Raw genomic sequence first — 12,500 nt, 5'->3', positions numbered from 1 at the left:
AAATTTACTGCAAGGAAGAAATGTGTAACACCATCATTTATGTCCTGTCTTATACATATGCACACACACATAATATGAGCGTGTATACTATTATAATATTATATGATAAGGTATGAATAGGTTTTAACTGAAATCATAACGATTGGTAGGCGATACGATACGCGTAGGAGAGATTTGCAACGCGCATTATAATCTTATTACCCAGTTGATATATATGTAGAATGGTTGTATACTGTCAATTTAACGTGACAGTAGGGGATTACACCACCGCTGTTTAGCCCTAGGAAGCATCGACGCTTCCTGATGGCTTCGACACATTTTTTCCTATGTCCTTATATATTTACGAAGGGGAGACAAACACCCCCAGCAGCCAGGCCTGCATCTAGAGACACGCATGTGTCCATATATATATATATATATATATATACATTAAATGGCTGTGAGAAAAGAACAACATAAAATTCCAAAGAATGGAATCCATTGTATATTTTGTTGTCTAGAGATTTTTTTATATATAAAGTTAATAGTATAAATATAGCATTGCTCAGTGATTAGGGTGCAAATTCATAATCATACGATAGCGGTTTCGATTCCTGAGACGAACGATATGTCTTGAACAAAACGCCTTATTTCATGCTTCGAAGGGATGGTTCGTTTCTTTTATAGGCACAGGTGTGGCTCCGTGGTGAGAAGTTTGCTTCGCAACCACAAGGTTTGCAGACTCAGTCCAGACTCTGTGTGTGTGCGTGCGCGTGCGCGCGTGTGGGTGTGTGTGTTTGTGTTCGCATGTGTTTGTCCCCTAATACCACTTGACAACCGGCGTCGGTATGTTTACGTCCTCGCAAATCAGCAGTTCGACAAAAGAGACTGATGGGATAGGTACCAGGCTTAGCAAAGAGTAAATAATAGAGTAGATTCATTGCATTAAAAAAAATTCCTCAAGGTGGTGCCCCAGCATGGCCACAGTCTAATGGCTGGAATTTGAACCCAGAACGTAACGGCAGACGAAATACGGCTACGCATTTCGCCCGGCGTGCTAACGTTTCTGCCAGGTCGTCACCTTGAAGAGAGCGTGTTTTGCTCACTTTTCGTCCGTAACGAACACCAAGTGTGTAGAACGGTGTTGATAAACATTTTAGCCAAGTCATGGTTATTTCCTTCTTTTCTCGTGTAAAGTATATGTACGATGACATTATAAAATGTGTTCCTTTCCTTTAAAAGCGGTGGTGTATATTTTGAAGAAGATTCAGGGGCTGTAAGGGCTTTCTTTCTAGCTCTGAAGGAAATGACTATTGATGGTATTGTTTCTGGTCTCATAAAAACATTGTTGTATTAATAATAATATTTTTCACTTCATTCACCAGTCAGAAACACAACTTGTTCTCGTTTCCTTTTAATGATTCCTCTGTCAATTAATTTACAAACTGTAATAAACCTTGCGTTACAAAACTAATTTTGTCGCGAAGAGCTTCATAACTTCGTTAACTGATATCGTTCTATTCCGTTGGCTTTACACTAAATAATGTAATGTTTTGCAGTGATCTCTTGCTGTAATTGCATAGCCAGACATTCTGTACTGATATGAACTATATTATTGCTAGTGTCATGAAGCTTACCAATTTCTTATTTGAGTACATATTTCCAAATTACATTAAGTCGTCTGGAGTTCGTTCAGCGGTTTTCACGCTTCTTCTTTGTTCTTGATGAGGTGATTAGTTATATATTGGCGTTCTTTTAATATATCATTAATGATTAGCTAATTGATTATATACGAAAGGAAAGTCACAATTAATTTGTGGCGAAAAAGATTTACCTCTTACTACACTACTTATATGGCATTATTTATAATATTTCATTATTTTGTGCAATGAATTTCTGATCAGTAAATTTGATGACGTACTCATTTATTCAGTAGGTAAGGTATATTCTATTCGTACAATACTATGCATGGTTTGGTTGTGTTATTGTGCTTAGTATCTGATATCTACACTCTGATGCATTTCTTTATTTCTTTAAAGTTCGATTTAATAGACTGGTTGCCCAACCGATCTTCACTAAGGTTCAAAAAGCTTAATGTTTCTTTTACTGTTATTTCTGTTTGTTTTTCTCTGTTTTCTTTTTCGAGCTGATTTGAAGATTCTTCTGAATGTGAATTTCTCAAAGAACTAGGAATGTTAGTTTTATGGTTGTGTGTTAAGAATGTTTCTTCCCAACCACATGATTCAGGGTTCAGTCCCACTGCGTGGCAACTTCGGCCAGTGTCTTCTACTAATACCCTGGGCCGACCAAAGCCTTATGAGAGGATTTGGTACATGGAAACTGAAAGAAGCCCGCGTATATATATATATATATATATATATTTATATGTATGTACCTTTGTATCTGTGTTTGTGTGCCCTAGCATCGCTTGACAACCGATGTTGGTATGTTTATGTTTCCAAAACCTTGCGGTTCGGCAAAAGTCAACCGATAGAACAAGTATTAGGCTTACAAGGAATAAGTCCTAGGGTAGATCACTTCGATTAAAGTTGGTGTTCCAGCATGGCTGCAGTCAAATGACTGAAACGTGTTCAAGAGTAAAAAGAGTAAAAGAATAATATTACCGAACTACTATTTGTTATAATATATAACATGCCATAAAGAAGTATTAATGTTTGCATATTTGCTTAAGAAAATGACCATAAAACCACAAATCACTTGAATAATCTCAAATCACATCGTATATGAACGTTATCCTATGTAATATAATTCCAATCTGTGAAAGGATTGTTCGCGTATATAGAATGATACTTCGAATTCACCGTCACAGAATGATACACTCACACACAGATCATATATGTATATATATATATATATATATATATATATAATATATATATATATATATATATATATATATATATATATATATATATATTATACATGTGTATTTGCATATGCAGACGTCGGTCCTCTCCTCCGGAAATTGCCATGAATAGTGTATTCTTCTCCACATTTCTTCCACCGAAGAATCGAGTGTGTCGAATACATTATGCTTTTCTACTCTAGGCAAAAAGCCCGAAATTTTTGGGGAGGAAGTCAGTCGATTAGATCCACCCTAGTACGTAACTGGCACTTAATTTATCGATTCCGAATGGATGAAAGGCAAAGTCGACCTCGGCGGAATTTGAACTCAGAACGTAGCGGCACGCGAAATACCTATTTCTTTACTACCCACAAGGGGATAAACACAGAGAGGACAAACAAGGACAGGCAAACGGATTTAAGTCGATTATATTGACCCCGGCGTGCTAACGTTCCTACCAGCTCGCTGCCTTACTTCTCGAATATATTATAGTCATAAAAAAAGAGCAGTCTTCCTCCTTTGACGTATATTTCACCTAGTAGTAGTTATATTGTGCCTCGACGTATTAAAAAAAAGGAAATATTCGTTCCAGATCTAGCTGCACACAGTGCAAACAAAGATTTCATAATACATACATATTACATATATAAGTATATATTTGTTCTATATTATATATATATATATATACCGAAGCACATAAATATGTGCATGCGCGCACGCGCACGTGTGTGCGTGTGTATGTGTGTGTGTGTGTTTGTAAGGTTTTTTGTTGCAATTAATATCTTCCATAAAGCACTCAACACCAATTGAAACAGAGCATTTATTGACTTATAACAAATTAACACACGCCCACTCGCTAACGCCATACATGTATCTATCTATCTATCTATCTATCTATCTATCTATCTATCTATCTATCTATCTATCTATCTATCTATCTATCCATCTACCTATCTATCTATCCATCTACCTATCTATCCATCTATCTATCTATCCATCTATCTATCTATCCATCTATCTATCTATCCATCCATCTATCAATCTACCTATCTATCCATCCATCTATCCATCTACCTACCTACCTATCTACCTACCTATCTATCTATCTATCTATCTATCTATCTATCTATCTATCTATCTATCTATCTATCTATCTATCTATCTATCTATCTATCTATCTATCTATCTATCTATCTATATATCTATCTATCTATCTATCTATCTGCGTGTGAGTGTGTGTGCTCGTGTTGTGTGCGTGTATGTATGTACCTATGTTTGTATGTATGTATGTGTGCATGTGTGTTTGTGTTTTAAGCGTTTTTTTTATAGGTGGACACATTTATTAGTTGTGTCTTTGTGAACTTCAACAAAAATCACCGTTGACCTTATTTTAAAGCGGGTCGAAGGGTGTGATTTGAGAGAAAAGCTAATGAAGTTTTGATATTTTTACCAATCGACGTCGTAGATATGGAGTAAGAGAAGTGGGTGGACTGTTATGTTTTATTTCTCAAATCTAATTAAGATAATGAAATCAAAATTAATTAGATATGAGTAATGCTGATGGCAATGACGTTGATGATGTATGTGGGTTAAGGTGGTGAAGGATGGAAAATGGCCGTCATGATAATGATAACAATGACGAAAATATAATTACGATGGTGATGATGTTAATGATGATGATGGTACCATCATCAGCGCCGCTGCCTCCGGTACTGAAGACGATGACGGCGACAACGACAGCGTTTATATATAATGAAGGAGGACAATGATTTTCATGATGAATGTAGTGGCAGAGATAATAATGTTGGTGATTAACTTCGCGAGAATTTAACACTTTATTAACTACATTGATTACATCACCCTAATTAGTAAAAATTACACTTGTCTTTTACAAGATTTTATTGAAATTCGTTAAACCTGTTTTCGTTTTTTATATTTATTTTTCAAATTATATTGGACAGTTATTCAGAGCTTTCGTTTAACCTAATAAAAATGAAATTAACTCTCGTAGAATAAAAAGAGAGAAATGGAAATTTAAACTGATGATATAGGTGAATATATGTTCAGAGACAAAGATGTGGCAAATATTTAGAAATTGATAATGAAATCAGAGCTTAAATCAACTAATCTATACTTAATAGTCTTGCTGAATAAGGCAGCGAGCTGGCAAAAATGTTAGCACGCCGGGCGAAATGCTTAGCTGTATTACGTCTGTCATTACGTTCTGAGTTCAAATTCCGTCGAGGTCGACTTTGCCTTTCATCCTTTCGGAGTCGATTAAATAAGTACCAGTTATGCACTGGGAGAGAGATGTGGGGAAGAATCCACGACTCGGTTATTTCCGAGACGAAAAGCGCAGGAGAATACAGTTTGTCATCAGAAAATTGAATTGGCTCGCTATTCGGCTACAAGCACCTAAGGGACAGGTATTATTGTCTACAATCAAGAACAGTTACCATGCTTTAATGGATCCCTGCAGATTTTGTTTATAAAATTTGACTTTGAAGAAGTGTTTTCGTTCCGTTCTGAACTGTTCACTGGTTCATCTTCAAACTGTTCATGTTGTAATTTTTTTTCTATGAGAAAGGATTGTCAGCTTCTATCTCAGCCTTACTTCAAAAGTCGCTGTGAGTGGTCTACAACAATCTTCATCAGAGAGAGAGAGAGAGAGAGAGAGAGAGACAGAGAGAGAGAGAGAGAGTGATAGAGGGTGTGTGAGGGGAAAGAGAAAGAGAGGGAATGAGAGAGAAAGGTGAGAAGAAGCGCTCCCTGCCCATAAGTTTCCTTGCCCATAAAGATGAAACTTCAACTTTCATCCTTCTGAAACGGCTCTGTGCGATTTGCACCCAAAACGCACAACATTATAAGATGACTCAACGCATTATATCCGAGTCACTAACCTATCAGAGAAGTCACTGCTTTTATGCTTTTAATATGCAATAGATTATTTATCTTCAGTTCCACTCATTCTAGTTTCGAATCCTGTTAATGTTGTCCTTTTGTTTCGTAGTTCAAGGGTTGTTAAACACAGTAAAAGTAACTCATAATATTAAAATCTCGTTGTACTTTCAAAAGTTGATCATGTGCATTTACAAATGTGTTTCATAAAATTTATTCACTTTTAGCAACCAGTTCAGGAGCCATGACAGCCTATTGTAGGCTTTTATTTCTTCTACTTCAGCGAGAAAAAAAAAATTCAGAAAGATTTGAAACAGATTTCTTACACCTTCTTCGCTTTTATTTATTCTCCAGGTCTGACGATCGCACCCGTGATCAATGACTTTCGAAATGTACAAAATTTATCTTTTAGATATAGTTCATTATCTCAGAAGGCAAACGTCTAAATTTACTTTAAAGGACGTTTCGTGAATGATTTCCCGGATATTTGTGAACACAGACTCTTAAGCTATTAGAAATAGCAACTGGATCTCCCCTACACAACATAAACAACGGATTCAAATTTTGGCACAAGGCCGGCAATTTCAAGGATGGAACTATGTAGGTTACATTACTTTAATGCTCACAAGGTAGCAGGGTACTTATTTAATCGAACCTGAAAAGGGGAAAGGAAATGTCGACCACGGCTTGAACTCAGAACATAAAAACGCAAGAACTGTGGTAAAGCGTTTTACCCGACGCGATTTCGATTCTTCCATCTCAACGCCTTCATTTATACAGGCTGTTATTTCTAGCATTTGAAGCGACCTCATAAGTGTTAATTTTATTAGTTGCAGAATATTCTGATACATTATTTTAGTATAGTTACCGCTTACTTTCTTTTGCTTTTTCTATTTTCTTTTTTTTTTTTGTAGTTGTAATGTTGTGTTACTTTTGTAGTACATTGGATATGTTGTGGTGGTGTGCCAACAGTAATCAATATGATTATCCTCATATCAGTTCCACATCAACTAGTAATATCATTACTACGAAGATATCTAACAAACTTATGCACCTTATAAGTTTTCTTGCAACTTCAATGTGCTCTAGAGAAGAAAAAGGCAATTCTAAAGGCGATTCTTTTTGTGAACCTAAATAAGATTTGTGAATGAAAAGACAGCAGCAGGTAATTTATTATCAAGCACGTTTTACTACAGCGACGAAAATATCTTCAAAGTGATATAATATGCCGAAGGTTCATGAATCTTCTTCTTCTTCTTCTTCTCCTTCTCCTCCTCCCCCCTCTCCCCCTCCCTCTCCTCCTCCTCCTTCTTCTTCTACATTTTCTGTCTCTGATAAAAAGCACCACACACACAAACACCCCCCCCACACACAGACACACACACATAGTTTTGCTTTTATCCAGCACATCTATAATTAATGTTTCCAGCCGTGGCCATCCCATTTATCAAACATTACTTTATCAAATATTTCATTTCTTTACAATCAGTACGGTAGGGTGTGATTTAAGTGAGATTTGATTACCATATCTGGGCAAAATATTGATATAGTTTAGTTAAATGTTACAAATATATAAACGAAAATTTTGGATATATAAAAAAAGATAAAAAAGATCAATGAATACTCTACCGCATTCTTTGTTGAGTGCCGACATCAAAGGGATAAAATCAGACAGAAGAGAAAATTGATATACGCTTTCTCGGTAAAGAATGTGATTAAAGTATTTTTATCCGTCAATATTTTTGATCCCTAATTTATGTTCACACACACACAAATACACATACACGCGCGCGTGCGTATATATATATATATATATACACACACACATATACACACACACATATATATGAATATATATGTATATGTATGCATAAACACACATATATATGTGTGTGTTGTGTGAGTATATATATATATGCATCTCTTAATCTATCTATCTATCTATCTATCTATCTATCTATCTATCTATCCGGCTGTTTACCTCTCTGTCTGTCTATCTGCATATATGATCAACCAGACACCATAGAGATTGAGTTGCACTCAGTATTTTTAAGTTAGAGGATGCAATGCAGTGTTGTCTTGCATGCGTTGCTCTACTGTCGAATTTTCTTTTCATGAAGGGCTTTGTCAAAAGCGTCGAATTTTCCGCTCCCCACAGCAAGTCCACCATATTCTTTTTTTCTCTCATCCTGTCTGTCTCGGTCTGTTTCTCTTTCCCTCTTTCCACACACACACACAGACACTCATACACCAGCCTCTCTCACACTCCTAAACATAAAAAAGATAGATGATTACGAGTGTGTGCCTGTATGTGTGTATGAATATGCGTATGTGTAAAATTTACTTTTTGATTTTTACCTCAAACTTATTATGCTGCAACAGCTCAAATTTATAGAAGCTAACAGCGTGCATAGCAACGAGGATTTATCCATGTGTTCACTGGGTCAGCAAGAAGAATCAACAACAGGATGGTGAGTTGGCAGAAACGTTAGCACGCCGGGCGAAATGCTTAGCAGTATTTCGTCTGCCGTTACGTTCTAAGTTCAAATTCCGCCGAGGTTGACTTTGCTTTTCATCCTATCGATTTCGATAAATTAAGTACCAGTTACGCACTGAGGTCGATCTAATCGACTTAATCCTTTGGTCTGTCCTTGTTTTTCCCCTCTATGTTTAGCCCCTGGTGGGCAATAAAGAAATAAGAAGAATCAACAATAGTTCGATCAAAGTATAATGTATGCTTAAATATAATGACGCGTTAGGTTTTCTGGCCGTTTGTTGCCTAATATATATAGCAAAAAAATGAAATAGTGTTGATCAAAGTTTTAGTATATCAAGGTTGACCAAGGGCTAAACTGCAATAATGTATTTGTGAACATAGACTTTTAAGCTATTAGAAATAGCGACTAAATCTCCCCTACACAACATAAATAACGGTTTCAAATTTTGGCAGAAGGCCGGCAATTTCAAGGATGGGACTATGTTGGTTACATTACCTTAATGCTCACCAGGTAGAAGGCTATTTATTTAATCGAACCGGAAAAGGGGAAAAGTAAAGTCGACCACGGCTTGAACTCAGAACATAAAGCCCCAAGAAGAACTGTGGTATAGCATTTTACCCGACGCGTTAACGATTCTGCCAACTCAACGCCTTCACTTATACATGAAAAACCAAAGAACGTATAAGTTACACATAAAATTATGAGGCAGTTATGGCTTGAAAAGACACATAAACTAAGTGAAATGAGTAAGATTGTTAAGCGTCTCGACTTCTTTGGTTGTTAATATTACATTATAATGTTCACGATGTTGAGAAAGATAAAGCGAAGTTGATATTAATTTACAAAATGAAGGAGTCAGAATTCCGTTGTGATAATTAATGCATTATGTTAATTAAGGACATTTAATGTTAGCTGTAGATTGCATACCTAATCTTTTAAAAAGAAATGACAACAGAAAAACAGTAGAAAAAAGTTACACAAAACAGTGGCGCACCTGATGCAATAATTATATACAAACGTGTTGTAACAACGTTTGTTAATAATCTTAGCAGCATTGCTGTCATCATCATCAACATCATCGTCATCATCATCGTCATCATAATCATCGTCGTCATCGTCATCATCATCGTCCTCATCATCATCGTCATCGTCGTCGTCATCATCATCATCATCGTCGTCATCGTCGTCGTCGTCGTCATCATCATCATCATCATCATCATCTCATCATCATCATCATCATCAATTGCCCTTATCAGCATCAGCAATGGTGAATTTTAGAACGGCATTAACAACGCAAATATGGCGATATCAATGATTATACAGACAATACAAGAGTGAGTAAGATGTTCATAATACTGGTGAACTTGCTATTGCTGCTGCTACTGCTGCTGCTGCTGCTGTTGATGATGATGATGATCGCTATGATGGCAATGATATTAATGAGTATGATATTGCTGGGAATTAAGGTGATGGATGACAACCATGATAATGGTAATTGCGATTAACATAATGACAATTCTGATGGTGATCATAATGCTGCTGACGATATCGTCGAAATAATTATGTTGATGATAATTATATCAGGTATTATAGGTGTGCATAAAGCCAAGTTATAATTCTTGGCGTAACAATATGTAATTCCAATAATTTAGATAACTTTATCAGATATATATTTACTAAAGATTATTAGATTCGATTGCTGAAAGTGTTGTTTAAGAATTAATGTATCTATATCCGTTAAATGCAGGGTAAATTTTATCGTTTTTAATATGTGGTTTAGTATATGATATGCGTCCGTAATACTTGGATCGTTCCGAAATCAGGAACCTGGTTAGCGACTTAGCAGAATATTTCCAGGGTTGGCAAGAATGACTTGTAGTATTCCTTCCAGCTCTTTACTTTCTGAATGCAAATTCAAACGAGGTCAGCTATGATTTTTTACACTCGAGTTTGAGGAAATAAAGTACCAGTGAAAACCATTGTGCCAAAATTTGAAACAAATATAACTCTTCCTTTGGGCCAGTTTTAGGCATCCACTATTATATGTGTAAATATCTCATATGACTTTTCACATAATCTACGTAAAGGTGATACTGGTATCAATGATACACTTTATTTAGTTCGTAAAGCTTGTTCTTCAGCAGTAAGAATCAGTCTTTCTGTTTCATTCTTTAAAACCCCATGTCTTAACCATCTCTCAGATTTTTCATTCGCTTCATCTGATGTTTGTTGGAAAAACTCTCCCTGTAGGACTTTCTCTTTCCGATCGATGATCTTTTCTCTACTAGTCCTTATAATGTAATCCTATAGGGTCTCACCATTGTCACAGTCCACATTCTCACTCAGTGCAACCTGCAGTATTCTTTCATTAATATTCCTTAGATAGGCATGCAAGGACGTGATCTTCACAACACTATCCTTTATTGCAAGTAGTCCTCTTCCACCATTCTTCCTACGTAAGTAAAGCCATGTTGTTATTGTTGTTGCTATTATTATTATCATTATTATTATGGTGATGGTGATATCTGTTACAATGATGATGATTATTACTATTACGCAACCACAGTTTATTTTGCAGGACGTGCAAAGTTGATTAAATTGGCGTCGGTTTAAAACTAGTACTAATTTCATCCTGGCTGGATGGGATAGGAAACAAAGTTAATGACAATCTAATGGTACGCTTGTGTTGGCTCAGAATAGAATAAAAATAAAATTTCTTATCAAGAATTATTGTAGATAGAAGAATGTTGAGAGCATGTAAGTAAATTATGGTTTATTAGTAGAATGGAGTAGAGGAAATAAATTGTAACTATAATTACCACACATGCAAGTAATGATAAATGATGAGTTTAATGCGTCGAATAATTATATGTGTACATGGAGTCATAATTTGAGTGTGAAGTAATATAATTTCAATAAATTGTTTGGCTGTAAGTGATATAAATTTACTAAAGTTTACTAACTTTGATAAACAATACACGTATGCAATCATTTCTGTGTCTGTGTATGTAAAACCTAGGGTTCCTACTTTAGTTTTATAGGTAAATTTTGTGTATTTTGCTTTATCTGTCATAGATTCTTTACGTGGGCAATATTAATCTTGTTAGAAGAACGATGTGGTAATTGAAAATATATATAGATGGTGATAACGAAAGAAATAGAAATAGAGATGAAACTAAAACATATATACGTAGGATATTACATAATCGATTAATATATATATATATATACATTTATATGATATACATAAGATAGTAAATAAGATAAGTTATAATTGGGGATCCTGTATTGTTTATGTATTCAATATGTGATTACGAAATGTTAATAATATTGAAATATTTGTGAAGTATTTAATAATTGCTGCTTGTGTAAAACATAAACTGTGAACTACTAAACGAAGAACAGTGTGCGATTTTTAACATCTTCAGTACCTTCAATAGTTATTTTAGTAGACAAATTTACGTGTGAGTGCTAAATCCAACTTGTAGTAAAGTTTTAAAGGTGATGTGAAGAGAAAATTTAATAAAAGGAGTTGATTGTAGAGTGTTGATTGTAGAGAACGGAGAAATCAGTAAAAAGGAAAAATAAAAGTCAAAAATAATATTATATAATCTTTCCTAATGAAATAAATTAGATAAAGTAAGATAAATATATTAAACATAGTAATAATTAAATAAAGATTTCTATATTGCTCATGCACTCTATGGGTGCTGAGAAAAACAGTTGCTGTTGCTTAATTATATAACTAGATAATCCCCGATAATATAAAAAGAAAACAGATTTATTGAAATTAAATCAACTAGGAAGCAAAAACCATATTTAGACATTGAGTAACTCGTGAATTTGCAGAATCAGGAAATATATAGGATAGATATTATCGCTTACAGGTTTATGGTTTCCGAAGTCGTGCTTCAAATGCTGCGTAATAATATAAAAGTGAGTAACTGTAAGGTAATGTTAAGAATTGCAATATATATATATATATATATATATATATATATATATGTGTGTGTGTGTGTGTGTGTGGTGTGTGTGTGTGTGTGTGTGTGTGTGTGTGTGTGTGTGTGTGTGTGTATGTGTATTCTTCTTCGACTGCCTGTTGTAGGTCGACGTTGCCTGTTCTTGCTCACTAATCATCACTGGCAGGATCGCATGTGTGTTACAAGGTCTGCTCTTGATTGGCAGCCGCAGTGACAGCTGTAGTGCATTCCTTCGTATTCTTTCTATTGGTTCTCCTCAATGGCTGGAATTACGAGCTT

The 12,500-nt window shown here is 35.2% G+C and overlaps 1 protein-coding gene across 3 annotated transcripts in view; it reads right to left on the bottom strand.

Moving 5' to 3' along the window:
* The window catches only part of LOC115215754 (neuronal acetylcholine receptor subunit alpha-3-like), a 784,372-nt gene that overhangs the window by 378,078 nt on the left and 393,794 nt on the right, over nt 1-12,500 (bottom strand). The gene's annotated exons all lie outside the window — the stretch shown is intronic.

The sequence above is a fragment of the Octopus sinensis genome, linkage group LG9 (assembly GCF_006345805.1).
Source record: "Octopus sinensis linkage group LG9, ASM634580v1, whole genome shotgun sequence".
Lineage (NCBI taxonomy): Eukaryota > Metazoa > Mollusca > Cephalopoda > Octopoda > Octopodidae > Octopus > Octopus sinensis.
Note: the sequence above shows the minus strand (reverse complement) of the source record. Positions and strands in the feature narration are given on the sequence as shown.